At 32.5% G+C, this 15,877-nt stretch overlaps 1 protein-coding gene across 3 annotated transcripts in view; it reads left to right on the top strand.

Moving 5' to 3' along the window:
• Nucleotides 1-15,877, top strand: part of LOC141460118 (voltage-dependent calcium channel gamma-5 subunit-like) — a 434,126-nt gene that overhangs the window by 289,727 nt on the left and 128,522 nt on the right. The window lies entirely within an intron of this gene.

Genomic DNA, 15,877 nt, shown 5'->3' with positions numbered 1-15,877 from the left:
AACTCGGAGCCTTTTTTAAACCTAACTAGTAAAAGTAGGTTCTCAAATGATGTATCATTTCTATTGTCTTCATAACGTTTTTAAATTTTTGGTAAGTACAGTTAGCTGGTGTAGATAAGGTTGTTTTGCCTGTAGCATGAACTAGAGTGGCTGATAATTTATTGAAGGTAGAAAAAACCGCCCATTCTCTTTTCAAAATACCGGTGCCTATTTTTTAGAAATCTCAGTTTCATCTATAAAACAAAATTCAAATAAATCCTAACATTTAGGCAGTAGTTTAATTACATGGAATAAAAGTTTTCGGTTCCTAAAGAGGCTTTGTCAATTGTTGACAAGCTTTTGCAAGATTTTTTTACTATATTTACTTTCACAACTGCAATATATTTCTGCAATAAGTGAAGCTGATACATACAACATGATAATAGATAAGTACAAGAATAGCATTTCACCCATTGGTGAAACTACCAAAGAGGTACAGTTCACTATCGTCGACTGGCACTTACTTCATTTACAAGATCGTGTGGCCACCTGCGCTTCAGATGTCTTGGGAGTATTTCCAGGCAATGCATTAAGTTGGGATACTAGTGGAGTAGGATGTGAGGTGATTGATGTGTGGAATTTAATTTAACGGGATCTTATAGCTTCTTAAATATAAGGCAAGATTTAAGTGCAATAAATTTCGGATTAAACATTATTGTCTATTATTAATAAATATTATTGTCATATGTGAAGTACGTCTTCTCTAAAAAAAAAAAAAGTTCAGCAAAGTCAGTTAACCCGAAATATGCGAGCTAATGGTGTTGCACAAACAATGCTCTCGCATGAATAATGTTTCCATTTTCTGTGCAATTTAATCGTACAGATTTAGTATCAAATAAATGAAATGGAAATTCAAGGCTTAAATGTCTTCCACGGTCAAGTTTATATTTATGTCTTCTCTCTTTCTAATTGATTTATTGACTATTCTAACATGGTGATTTTCTCTGTAGAAGTTTCTAGGTTATCGCAAAGTATTGTAAAAGCTAATTTTGATTTCAAAGACGCCCCAAAATTAATGTTAAGAGCTACATATTTTAGTACCTAGGCCGCCATCACACTTATCTATTCTTAATTTTAACTGCAGAAGTGCATTTCTACAAAAGAGTATACCAAATGAAATGCAATCCCAAACTTCTTTATGATATATGTACTGTGAATAACACAATGTAAATGTCTAGCAATATTTATTAATATGTTTTAACACATATCTCTTTACAACTTACGTAGGTACACATTTTTGTTTAGAGAAACTGTACCATTGGATCTTTGAATATTATACGCCAGTTAATGTAGATAAAAGTAGAGGCACATTTTGTAGGATATATTAAATGATTCGTTCGGATAGAATTGTACAGGCAATCTTACATGACAGTCACAAATATACTTGGAGATTCTGTTTTCTGTCTCTCTTGCTCTTGACTTATGGTAATGCTTGTAAATGCGGCGTAGAGTGATCAATTTAAAAAAGAACTTCTACTACACTCTCATGTTAAATGACTTGTGCTTGACTTCACTATGGTTCAGGAAATATAGGCAGCTTTGATATTGACCTAGAAACGTCCTGGCTAATACTCCTTTTAAAATTGGCTGATTTCCAAATGAACAGTAAGACCAGCACACTTGTAGCCACTCTGCACAACATAATCCTCTTAGACCACCCCCACCATGAGCCCATCGGCAACGTCCAATTATTCTCTCTAAATGCCAATGCCAATATAGCTGCCATCTTCTTTAATCATTTTGTAACACCTATCTATCTTTGACCCGACAGCTAATTTATTCTCCTATTGAACTGCATTCAAGTTCTGTGCATTTATAAGCTTTCAAAATAAAACGTAACTTCTTTTTTTATTATCAAAATTTTCTAGCAAAAACTAATATAATGGGAAACACAGTGCCAAAGACAGCTGAAAAACTGCCTTTTTATGAGCAGCCACCCGCCCAAACTTAATGAGGAGTCATTATTTCAGCAATCCCTTTTCATGTATATTAAATAAACCATTGCATTGCATGGATCTAGTGGAGGAAAGTCTGTGCAACAAAGAAGATGAATGCAATACCAGTATTACCAGGTATTGTTTTGCTGATATGAAGGCTTATTTAGGTCAGGATTCGGCTGATGGCAGAAGAAAAATTTACGTCTCCATACTTTGCCTTAGAGCATCTTTACTAGATCACTAAGTCTAGTTAAATAGACAGAACTTGAGGGGATGCTCTAATTGGCTACTGCCAAAAAATATCCTATAATCGTGGGGTGTGTTTTTAGCCAACCTTGTACTTTCCAAGTACATGGAGTCAGCTCCTGTGTATCCCTTTTGGAGTAATTAATGTAGTTATTGTAAAACTTGACTCATTTTTTTCTATTGACAATTACATTTATTATTGTAGTTCTTATTTCCTCACTATTTCAGTTTTTCATATTTCTTTATTTTATGATCTTAATTATGGAAATGGGGATTGAATGCGAGGAAGAGGAATGTTCGCTCTCAATGGGAGAAGTAATTAGGTAAATAACAAAAATCTCTTTGTTTTCAATAAAATATTTTATTTTTACATTATACGCAATAAGTTACTATTTACATTCTAATTTTTTATAAATTTAATTTGGGTATTTACGTTTTATTATTCTATTATCATTTAAATGAGTAATATAACTGAAATCATACGTTTTACAAAGCCGAACACAGATTCGAACCTAGCAACAATCCAAAAAGTTAGCGTGGGGTATATTAATCAACTCCAAATAGTTCTAAGCTTTGGTCTAGTAGACTACTTAAACAAAATACCCTATCCCAGCCAATCCTTCTCTTCTACTAATGCTTATGGTGATACTTATCATAAATGTCGTTACTATAATACATGTATACTTAGTGCTTACATTTCCTTAACTTCATAAATCAATCTTATGAATTTTGTATGAGTTTAGCTTTATATTTAAGTATCCTTTGGGCAACATATGAATGATTGTCTAGTTCAGCATATCTTAACTAGGTCACACAGTGTTCTGTTTAGCTGGTTGTGATTCTTGCTAATGGCACTAGCTAACATGGACAGTTCATGCCCATTGATTTTCCAATTTTAATCATGGGTTTTTCCCCCTTTTTGAGTGCTAAGTTAGTAATGTTATTGCTAATCTCGCTTCATTTGTTGGTAAATAAAAAAAAAAATAGGTAAGCCTAAATGTGAACAGCTTACATATGGAGAAAACCCTTTTCCACATGATCATGAAATTTGTTCACCTCAAGAAAATTTTTGTCGTAACAGCATTTCAGAGTTAAAGAGCTGAAGAGAAAATATAGAGGAGTGTTCAGCACTTTGCTGATGAAACTTAATTTCTTTCCTGTCTTTAGATCCCTAAAAATAATAACCATGATAATCTAGAATCCATTTACTTATTTCCACTCTCTCTTAGAATAAGCATCTTTCTATTCCGAGTTTTCACAAGAAAAACACCTTTTTAGATTCCTTTTAAGTATGAAATAAGAGGTATTTACGAGGGGGTACCCAAAAATAACCGGAATTGCGTTGCCGCGCATGGAGCTTATGTAGTACGCATTTCTGCCGCTAGACGTGTATAGCGCAATTCCTTGCCAGTTCAGTCCTGCCTGTGTTGTCTGCCTGGCTTGTTCTGTTCATCTGCAGTGATTGTTTTTACCAGCGCTGTTTTGTTCTTTTTTCGTTTTTTATGATGGCAAGTTTAAGTGAACAACGTGCAGCTCTGAAATTTTGTTTTCTACTCGGCAAAAATGCTGCTGAAAGTGTTTTAATGTTGAAAACAGCTTACAAAGATGACGCTATGGGAAAAACTCAAGTATACGAGTGGTTTACTCGGTTTAAAAATGGCGACATGTCGATTGATCGTCCATCAACTGCCCGAATCGACGAAAATGTTGAAAAAATTCGAGAGGTGGTGTTCACAGACCGTCGACAGACAATTGATCAACTGTCAGAGAGTAGTGGGTTATCTTGGAGCTCGGTTCAGCGAATTTTAACGGAAGATTTGGGGATGAAAAGGGTTGCTGCCAAGTTTGCTCCTCGAGTTCTGACTGACAATCAAAAAGAACATCGAGTTGAAACATGTCGTGCTTTGAAACAACAGCTTGAAACTGATCCAGACTTTCTGTCAAAGGTCATTACTGGTGATGAGTCATGGTGCTATGGTTATGACCCAGAAACAAAGCAACAGTCGAGCCAATGGAAGACGTCATCTTCACCCCGACCAAAAAAATGTCGTCAAGTCAAGTCAAACATCAAAACAATGCTGATTTGCTTTTTTGATGCCAAAGGCGTAGTCCATTCAGAGTTTGTCCCCCCAGGTCAGACCGTCAATCAAACCTTGTATTTGGAAGTTTTGAAAAGATTGCCAAAAAAGACCCGATTTGTGGCAAACAGGAGACTGATTCTTCCACCACGACAATGCACCTGCACACACAGCCATCTCTGTTACACAGTTTTTGGCTAAAAATGGCATGGTTCCGCTGCCCCACGCACCTTACTCGCCTGACCTGGCTCCGTGCGACTTTTTCTTATTTCCACGCATGAAAAAGGGTATGAAAGGTCACCGATTTGACAACATTGAAGAGGTCAAGAAAAAAACGAAGAAGGAGCTGTCAGCCATTTCTAAAGATGACTACAAAAAATGTTTGGAACAGTGGAAACACCGGTGGGACAAATGTATTAGTTGTAATGGAGAGTATTTTGAAGGGGATAAGGTTGTTCTGTAAAAAATTTGTAAATAAATAGCTTTTAAAAAATAATTCCGGTTTTTTTTGGGTACCCCCTCGTACAAATTACTCTGAATGTGAATTTGTTTTCTTTCGGTATTAATGGTAAACTGTGTTTTGAATTCCAAGTCAGAAATAAATTTGAAATGAATGAAATGGCCAGCAAAGGGTCTAGATATATAATTAATTATAAACAATATTAAGAAAATTTTATGTTTATAAAAATTGCAGATATTTTTTAGGAAATTTGAGTGAATTTAAATATTATAGTTCCATTATACAAAACCTTTGATAAAAGCAATAAATTTGTTGAAACTATGGTAAAAATGGAATGTTGATGAAAAAATAAGAGAAATGCTAGGAAATCGTTGGAGGAAAGCAGAAAGAAAAAGGTTCAATGTGGAGGCAGATAGCGTAGAACAGAAAATCCTTGTGGGAAATAAAAATTCAGTTTACGTCAGAGGTGAAATGTACTCGTGGGATTCTGTTCTAGAATGAGCAACTAGAACTAAGACCGAAATATTCATGAGCTTTTGATAGATACAACAAAGCTGGGCCTTCTTTAAGTCACCGTAAATTTGCCATTAAATGAAATTCTAAGATAAAATAATGCTTTCCTTACCTCAAGAAAAAGAACAGACGCGCTTTAAATTTTTGCATTATTAAGGTTTCAAGTAGACAAATATGCTTTTCTTTTATTGCGAGGAGGAAAAATTCTGGAAAACTAATAAAAAAAAAAAGAGATACTCTACAGTACCCAGGAAAATGCTAAAATAATTGATCAAACTAATTTGAAGTATGGTCTTACCTAATAGTTTTTAACCTAGTTTTATATTCTTTTGTTTTTTATTAATGTTGTCTAATAACTAAGATTTTGGAAATTTCAATTCTAGAAAAATTATTCCAACCATAAATTAAAGCTCTTATCATTCAGTTTTCATATTTCCATAGATATCATCCAAGGTATTCATTTTCTTTCTATTTTCAATTACCAATGCTTGTAACTTTCAACATTTTACGGAAAATTAAATCTCGATTTACTTTAAAAAGAAATCTATATAAGTGGAGAATCTTAGTTAAAACTTTAATCGGAAGATTTACTAATTAAGGCAAAGTTAGGAGTGTATAAAGTTGACCTTTCAAGTTTTTAAAGATTGCATATTACTCACTTTTCACTTTACATTCACTTTTGAACACAAGTTTGACCCTTAATTCATTAATCTAATTAATGAATATTGTAACTTATATTAGTGTGCCACTTTTTACTTCTTTTTTGTAATTGTTCAGTATTGTAATAGTACAGATTTTGGATTATGAGTTTTCAAAACCAGTTTTCCATCTGCGAGTCTTTGTTTACCAGAAATGCCAGAGTAAGATTTGTTCGATGGAAAGTTTCACTTTTCGAAATCATTTTTTAAGGTTTTCTTTATAGTTGGTGTACCAATTAAATCAAGGTAGTTCTATAACCTTTGATTGAAACATTTTGATCAAAATTTGATTAAGGGCACTCCTGAGAAAAGGGTTTATGAGGCATTCCTCTAAAGTCCCTTTATTTTCCAGTTGTTCTGTCTTGCATTCCATTTTTACCATAGTTTCAACAAATTTATTGCTTTTATCAAAGGTTTTGTATAATGGAACTATAATATTTAACTATAACATCGATTGTTGGAAAATAATTTTAAATTAACCTTTTCGACTATCAACTTCAGAACTAGCAAACATTACTGCAGTTCTTTATATATAGATTCATAGATTGTATTTAATTGAAAATGTTAGCGAATAGTTATTATATTCCAATTCGAAATATAATGTCGTTGAATGTAAGAGGGTTATGAAAAAAGAAGATGTATGGCATGGTAAAAGGAATAAAAGTTGGTCCACAACATGCCAAGTTTTATAGTGGTGTACAGTAACACCAACCAGCCAACCAAACTGTAGCTGAGGATTCCTTTGTAATACCAAAAAGAAGAAGAGGACACAAAGGTTATTATTTTATTACCGTGGCAACCAATGCCATTCGGTATTGTGGCCGGAAATATTTAAATTGCGAAATTATATTGTTCCAATATTCACAATTAAGATCTTGTCTTAGGAGTGAGCTTTATTTAGGAGCTATCCTTGCACAGGAAAGGTCCAGAACTTGGTCCAGCGCCTTGCACAGCTTTTGATTAGCATCGCCTGTGTCCTGTTGCCCCATCAATAGCCTAGTTGTCACACCCTGGATTTGTAGATATTAAGTGGTGACAGAATAAGGAGAACCTCGTAAGACCGCAGAACGAGGAAAACCTCTTATGGCATAACAGTTCTCCTGTGACCTACATTGGTAATTTTTAGTTATTAGCAGTGCTATATTTGCTTAAACATGTGGTTTTGCGGAATTATCAGGGAGAGGCTCAGCTGTATGTTATTTTTCATTAAAGATATTCATCCTTCCTTTAAACATGCCGGGAGAGTGCAAAGAGATGTTAATCTGGGTAAAAAAAAGTCCATCCACCAACCTCCTACAACATCTACGTTGTAAATTTGACATTCAGTATGTTGAAAAGAAAAATACTCTAAACCAGATAAAACATTACCATATTTAATTAAATCTATGACGTTAATATAATAATAACGATCTCAAGCAATCATATCTTCTTATAATTAATTGGTGCACAATCTGGGATGACGTTATTATATATTAGTTTTAGCTTATTAGACGGAAGAAGATGACGAGGTAAATGGTACAACTGTTGTACAAATCTCATTTTAATGCTAAGTTGACACTTGACGTTTACAGTTTATCTTCTTCCCTCCTTAAGAAATTCTTAACTAAAATCTTTTCAAAACTCTTAAAAAATCTCTCCTTATTTTAAGGATCAGATTTGTTTTTGTATTTTGTTCCAGCTGTTACTGTTTGATCTTATTGATGTAAAGAATTGTATTTTCTCTTTATTTTCAAAAGTAAAGAATGTCTGGGCAGTTTCGAAAACAAACAAATGTTCTAAACCGCTTTCAAGATTATCCAAAACAAAGATCTTCTTTCTTAATGAACAGCTCTACTAAGTTTTCCCCTGCCAGGTTTCTTCCACTCGCTAAAATCCTATTCTGGTGCAAATCTTTACCAGAAATTCATGCTGGGTGTTCCTAGCCATCCGAATTACATTCACATGCTATCTTAAACCACTTTCACAACACTTTTATTCTTGCAAATGGCCAGTAAGTTTCATCATCTCAAGTAATAAGTTCAAGACAAAATAATTATCTAAAAAGTATTCACGAATTCGCCTGAAAGATTTGAAACAATTTTATTTAAAACACTTTTATTGTAAACTTTTATTGTAAAACTAAAACTTTTATTGTAAAACTAAAACTTTTATTGTAAAACTAAAACTTTTATTGTAAAACTAAAACTTTTATTGTAAAACTAAAACTTTTATTGTAAAACTAAAACTTTTATTGTAAAACTAAAACTTTTATTGTAAAACTAAAACTTTTATTGTAAAACTAAAACTTTTATTGTAAAACTAAAACTTTTATTGTAAAACTAAAACTTTTATTGTAAAACTAAAACTTTTATTGTAAAACTAAAACTTTTATTGTAAAACTAAAACTTTTATTGTAAAACTAAAACTTTTATTGTAAACTTTTATTGTAAAACTAAAACTTTTATTGTAAAACAGAGACAACAATTTTTTTTAAACATCTTTTTTTCATTTGTGATTAAGTTAATGAAAAGTGGGTATACAGAAAAGATTACAAATATATTTTTTTAAAAAAAAATCAAGTCTAATTACTTACTCTTTCTAATTAGAGTAAATTTTCTAAATTTAATTATAAGTGAAATACAATGTTTTTAGCTCATGACATGTGACTGTTTTTTAATAGAATTTCTTAAAAACCAAAATATCAGCAAGTTCAATCTTATAATCCGTTTTGATAGATGTCACTTTGGCCGAAAAAAGTCATTCAAAAAATAAGTCCTACTGAAGCGATTTATACATATATTTCTAGTGTTTAGCTAGTTTCTCAAAACAAAGATCTGTCTTTTCTTGAAAACTCTCTAAATGAGCATCAATTTTTATTTGAAACGTTTACTCGAGAACATTTGTTTTTCTATAGCTTCTAGGGCAACTATTTGTTGAATTCTCTTTAAGAATGTTTTTGTTTCCTTTATTAGATTTCAAGAATGTAGTGTATGCATTTTAAAACCATTTTAAATCTGATATAGTAACACGTCATACATATATAATTTTTGTTTTAGTTAAACATTTTATTTTATTTTTTTAATTTATTTGTTAATTTGCACCAGCGTTAGATACGCCATAAGTAACAATGACAATACAAACTTACTATTGAGGGGAGAAGTTACCCAGTAATAACACTCCCTAAGTCGTCTCCAGGATTAGCTACTCTCTTCAGAAGAGAGAAAATCGCGAGGCCACTGGCGTTTTTAATCGTCTGGGAGGATGATCTGGATGGTGATGAGATGACAAATGGCGGACAAGAGGATTGTAGAATGAGAGTGCAAGTTCTGATGAAAACTTTTATAGCGAGTTCGTGCAACCTCACCTACAAACGGAATTTCCAGGTCTTTGTGGATGGTTAGATTTGAAACCTAAAATGGAGCGTTAACGATAGTGCGGAGAATTTTAGACTGAAGCGATTGAATTCATTGAAGATTGGAGCGTTTCGTTGAACCCCACAGTTCGATTAATGTACGTCCAGGTGTGTTTTAGTATAGAATTGTAAATCAGTCGTTTGTGTTTAAGTGAAAGTTTTGAACGTTGGTCTAGTAGTCTTTTAAGTAGTCGATAACGTCTGTTAACTTCAGTTCGTTTAAGTCGTGTGTGAGGGTTCAAAGTCAATCTTTTGTCTAAATAAAGCCCAAGATAACGTACAACATTGGCAGGAGGAATTGGAATTGAGTCATAGAAGATCGGGAGGAAGAGTGATGCGGTGGAGAGTAAAAGTGATATTTTGAGATTTGGTTTCATTTAACTTGATTTTCCATTTTTTAAACCATTCCTCAAGAGAAAAGAGATGAGTTTTGAAGGTTTCTGTGTGAAGTTACCGGATCAATATGAGGAGAAAGTATAGCTGTATCATCTGCGTAAGTTAAGAGAACAGTTTCAGGATGGATCGGTATGTCTTCTGTGTAAATAGCACATAGGATAGGATGCTTCCTTGTTTAGCTGAATACGATGTACCGATTTGAATTTGAAAATAACGATCTGACAAATAGGACTTCAATTTAAAGAAATTTTATTCACCGCAGTTGTCACGATCAAAATTTTTAGTGGTGGTGAAAGTTTTTGCAACCAAATTTTTCCAAATTTAGAGTAAGTAGGCCATTGCATGATTGCACCATCATTTAAGGACTTCTTTACTTTGATTTATCAGCTCTGCGAAATCACAGCCGCTATGTATATGTGGTGCAAAGTAAATAAAGGATAATAAAACGTCGCCCACTTGTATGATTCGCTTACCCTGATTGATGGACGTTACTCAGTGAACGGCGTACTCGCAACTGTGAAGTGTTGGAATGGTGGCTCCAGACGCTCTTATTCCCTGCAGACCGCCGTCACGGTCCTGTCAGGACCCAAACCCGGACCATCCATCACAGTCAACGGTACGCCCTTACTAACTCTTCCCCCGCCCACACGCCTTCATAACGTCAGCGACGGCGATTGATAAAAAGGAGGTGGTAAATAGCGTGCAGCGAGCTTATAGCATGGCGGGTGGTAGAAGAAGTATACGAGTGTATTGAGTGGAAGAAAAAGGACTTTGGAAAATTGATTATCGGCCAGGTGCAGTATTATTCTAAAAAGGGCTAACTCAACGGAATCGCTGTCCATGCAAATTTTTAATTAAATTGACTTCCACTTTGCTTTTGGGCCACCCCTTTTCTAAAAAACCATCAACATCTTTCATCGCTTCCTAAAATTTATTCATGACTTCAATTACGGGACTTTTGAATGAATTTGATACTATGAGAAGAAAATGGGGCGTTGGAATCTTGGTGAGGCAAACTCTCGCCAACAGTTTGAACAGGGTATCGCGGTTTTTAAGGCGTAATTAGAAACTTTAGGGACGGCGGGGTCTTGCTGAAAATGATTTGCTAATTCAGCCAGCGTTGAATATCTCTTAAATCAATCTTTCCAACCAAAAGGCTGTGTTTTTTCAACCATGCCTCCATGAATACTAGTAAGAAAGTAAATAGAAATTCTAAAAGTATTTTCCAAGAGTTCCTAAAAAAATCCTTTTCCTCTGAAATAAAACACAACTACTACGCTAACTCCAAATCTCTTATAATTCTTTGTCTTTTCTCCCTAATTCATGGGTGAAAGTAGACCACTTATATGATAATCTTGCCGTCTCAGCAGCAGTCCAGTCTATCAACAAAACACTTCATATAAAAGCTGCTTCCCTAATCATGCATGTTACCTTTCAGACATAGTTTGAATTTGAATTTGAAAAAGTTTATTTACAATTTAAAATAGATGTACAAATGGATATACAAAAAGGAGGTTTCAGGCTGCTATATACTCTCCACAACCGTTAGGGTTTAGCAAACATACATGGTAACAAACTGTTACATCACAATAAAGCAAGACATACGCGATATGTATGCTATGTATAACTATGGGTGGTATTCCACGGTTGATATTTTTCTTTACAGCTAAAAATCTAACCTACTTAAATAAGTTTTACTCCACGGTTACTTGACAACTGTGTTCTGAAACTGAAAAAAATATTATGTTATTCTTGAGTTTAGAAAAATAATTATTAATCAATGGAAAAAGGAGGTGAGAATGTTCTCCAAAACTCAGGGTTTCTTTGTAAGCACTGAATAGTTAGCAGGCTTGGCTCACCAAAGCTTGTTAGTGAATGCAAAATAAGACTTTTTTAAAAAAAACATTATTGTTCCTTTATTTCAATCTTCTATGCTAAAGCAAGTACTGTGACCGTGTTGAATTTTCAAAATTCTAAGATTTCACAATAAATTACACATTTAGAGAAAGATTTGAGGTCATTTAAAACACAAAAAAGGTATGTTTTTATACAAGGTCTGTGAGTTCGGAATTAGAATGTCTCATAAATAAAAAGTTAAAGATTTTCTTTGAGGCACACATGTAAGCCCAACATTTTCATTTGACACTTCGCCAGGAAAATTGGTTTGCTGTTGCTTATTAAAAAACAGAAACCTAAGGCTTCTCTATAAAGTGCTCCTTCAGAACAATTTAATGAATCTATAAAATATCTATGGTCTTGAAGGGCAATGCTAGAATTCCAAAATCGATATTTATAGCAGAAAATCGTGTTTTTAGTTTCCTGAGTTTTGGAGAATATGACCTAAAAATTAAATAAATTGAAATTCTTTCTCAACTTGGCCATTTAAGCCATTTTCAATCAGATTTTTAAAGATCAATAACGATGATGATTAATGATTCCATTGGACTTAAAGGATATAAAATAAAAATGAATTGTGGCTAACAGATTAAATAATTTGTGTTCATTTATCTTTGCTAATTAGTTATTATGTTTAAAGTAAAAAAGGGAATATTTTTTTTAATTTCATAATTTGTTTTATTGAATCATTGATACATAAAATTTTTGATCAAACGAAAATAAGATTGCGCTTGTTATTATTATTTTAAATTGTATTATCCACCTCGTCTAAGGAACCTTTTTGCATACAAATAAATTTCTAAAGATTAAACCAGCATTTAATGTAAACAGAAATTAAAAGCCCCTTTTATCCCCACAATATCTACTCTCTGTAAACCCGCATGCGGGTTTTATTGAATCTTAAAACATTTTCAGAATGAAGAACTTAAAAACTACAAAATGAAGAAATCAAACCAAATTGTATGAAAGACTTTTTTTTATGTTCATTATTTATTTAAATGTCAGTTTTAGATGATAGTTCATCTACCATGGCTTTTCTTTTTCTTCTTTAAATTAAAGCGCCCAGAGCCTTTTCTGGGCATCAATTTCTACCTTACCAAACTATCCAAAAAGGGTTCAAAATTGTGCTCTCCAGCCAAAGAAATGGACCAACATCTGTTTATTAATATTTTAGTAATATTTATTACGATTAATAGAAACAATTTGTTTGGACAGAACGTAGAATTTTGTCTCCCTTTATCGTCTATATTTGATGCAAAAATCTTGCTGGTAAAGATCTTTTTCTGCAACCATGTAGGGAAGTTCTCATTACTCAATTAAAATCAGCTGTGTAATGCCCAACTTCCCACACTAGTGGGGGGAAATTCCCATTAGTGTCACTTTCCGCACAAGTGAGTGGAAAAACTTTATTGTGCTTCCTTGATATAAGAAGTTTTGTTATTAACATAAATATTTTCTGTAAAACTCTAATAAGCTTATTTAAATTTATTTTATCTAAATAATTAAAAAACGAATATTAAAAAATAAAATAAAAATTGAAAGGAATATAGAAATAAAAATAATACTTTAATAAATAATTAGATATTTTTAATTATAACAGTTAAAAAGGTTATAGTGTTACCTAATAGAAATTTAAAATGAATTCTAGTGATGCCTGTTTAGAAAACACTCCTCCATCAATAAAAGAAACAGCAGAAAATGTAATAAGTAATGTAAATAATTGTAATATAACAATAAATGTTTATAATAAATAAATTACTTTTTGTAGACTGTAAAAATGAAATTTTTAATTTTATTAGTTAATAAATGGTTGCAGAAAAAATATAATATTTAACTCTAGTGTAAAGTATTTTCCTCACACTCGGCAATTTGCACTTGCACGAGCGAGCTTCGCGTGCAGCAAACCCTGCCTCGCGTGAGGAAAAGTACTACTTTCTACACTTGTTAAATAAATAACTATTGATTTTTAGATTTCTCTGCTTTGTTTTTTTCTTTTACCTGTAGTCTTGGGTTTTAATTTTAATGTAGGAGACTGTGAGGTTAGAAAATAAGAAAACTCTAGTTTACAAGTTAATGTAGAGAGCGTTTAATAATTTATTACAATCTATAAAATGGTTGAATAACTTGCAAAAGCATTTTGTTTGTTAAGTTAGAATAGAGTATACAATTGTTTGTATATGGACGTGGATCCTTCTATGCTTCCATACGGTACAATTTTTTGTAATTCCTTCAGTCATGATTAAGTTTAGTAACCAAAAAAAAAAAAATCATTATGAATTAAGTACTCTAGAATAAATGAAACCACCAGAACGTTGAGACAACGCTACTAGGAATTTTATAACATACAATAACAAAACTCATCTCAGTTTCACAGTTTCTGAATAAACTAATAATTTATTCTTGAAAGAAATCAATCTTTTGGCCTCCGCCTTGGATATTTGTTTCCATAACACAAAATAAAATCTTCAGGGCCCATTTTTTTGGATTATTTTTTTAATGAAATTAATGCCTGTTTATGGCTCTAATTATTTGTTATTTTATTTACTTTCTATAAAAACATTCTTGCGGACAAAATTCTGTCAAAGGTTATTGTGGGGTTCCAATAAACATATTTCATTTTTTAAAAGTGTAACTTCCGATGTATCATATATTTTATTTTTTTTTTTTACTAAAATACTAACAGAATAATAAAAAAAAAAAGTGAATATGGAGTATTCCCCTAGCTCAATAAGTTTTTTTTTATTTTGATAAGTTTCGAAAAAAAAAACAAACAGTGTTGCAGTCAGCTTTGGTAGGATAAGCCATCTCACGGGTAGTTGGAGATCCCTTGAGATGACTAAACCGTCGAAGGGCTGGGAGGGATTGGAAAGGTTAGCCTGACCTGACTACCTCTGTTATTTTTTTTACTCCCTCTGCCACTGTTTTGCGGGTACCAACTTTAATCTTCACCTGCCATATAAAAAATAGGAAATACAATCCTACTTCCTATGTTAGGTTGGAGTTTTACGCAATAGTACATGTATAGGACGAAAGGGAGACCTAAAAGTGTATATTGGGAAGTGGATATACATGTAAAGCAGGAAAATCGGAAGGAAAAAAAGTAAGGTGATATGTACGTGGAAGGGTCAGACCAATCTCTTGGCTTCAACCCTTTTGCTCTTCCTTAACAAGCTGCAAGGGTTTCCACTGTCAAAGTAAATGCAAAACAAGATTCTCTACTAAAATTCCTTCAAAATAGTTTTTTTTTGCAAACACCATAATTGTTCCTGGTGGATTTCTGAATTCATATTATTTCGATAATTAATAAATAGATTTTGCAGTATGGTAGATTTTAATTGACATTAGTCTTTATGTCGAAAGCTTTGCAAAAAATAATGAATAAAATTGGCAATAGAATAGAATAGAATAGAAAATTGCTTTATTTATACAATTTATTTTTACAAAGGAAAATTTATCCCATACATTGGCAATGGCTTACCAGCCGTCTGCCAGGAGTCTGTCTTAATGAAGTAGAAATAAAAATAAACAATAATAATAATTAACTAACATAAACAGAAAAAAGTTCTTTTACTTTAGAGCAAACAAATATTCTTTTTCTCTATTTATTTTTTTTTTTTCATTAACTAAAAAATAAATAAATATAATAAAACAAAGTTATGTTACTAGAGATAATTACATTGAAAAACGAAACTATTAATGACCAAAGTACAAAAGAAAGTATTTAGATATACCGGGACATGTACCGGCTGACGGAATTTATTCCAAGCCGTACACACTTTGTATTCAAGAATTTTTGTTCATTTTCTTTTCTATTTCAATAAAAGTATATTATTATTATTATTATTATTATTATTATACCGGGACATGTAATATTAATGTAGTAAGATTATTGTAAACAGTTGATAACTTTGTTGGGTTTAAGCACAATAAAAGATTAATTATAATTAAATTGGAATCTCCTGTATTCTTCTACTTGCTTAGCATATTTATATACGAGGGTCATTTGAAAAGTCCGTGCAAAAATAAAAACTACTTAATTTTTGGGGGTAAACCTTTTTTATTTTTCAACATAGTCTCCTTTTAGGCTTATACACTTCGTCCAACGCTGCTCTAGTTTGTTGATCCCTTCCGAATAATAGGATTTGTCCAAGTCTGAAAAATAGCCATTCGTTTCTGCAATCACCTCCTCGTTTGAATAAAATCTTTTTCCCGCCAGCCATTTC

Source organism: Rhodnius prolixus, unplaced genomic scaffold (assembly GCF_049639745.1).
Source record: "Rhodnius prolixus isolate KJV_2025 unplaced genomic scaffold, Rpr scaffold_6, whole genome shotgun sequence".
Lineage (NCBI taxonomy): Eukaryota > Metazoa > Arthropoda > Insecta > Hemiptera > Reduviidae > Rhodnius > Rhodnius prolixus.
The sequence above is the reverse complement of the archived record's forward strand: the minus strand, read 5'-3'. Positions and strand labels throughout refer to the sequence as shown.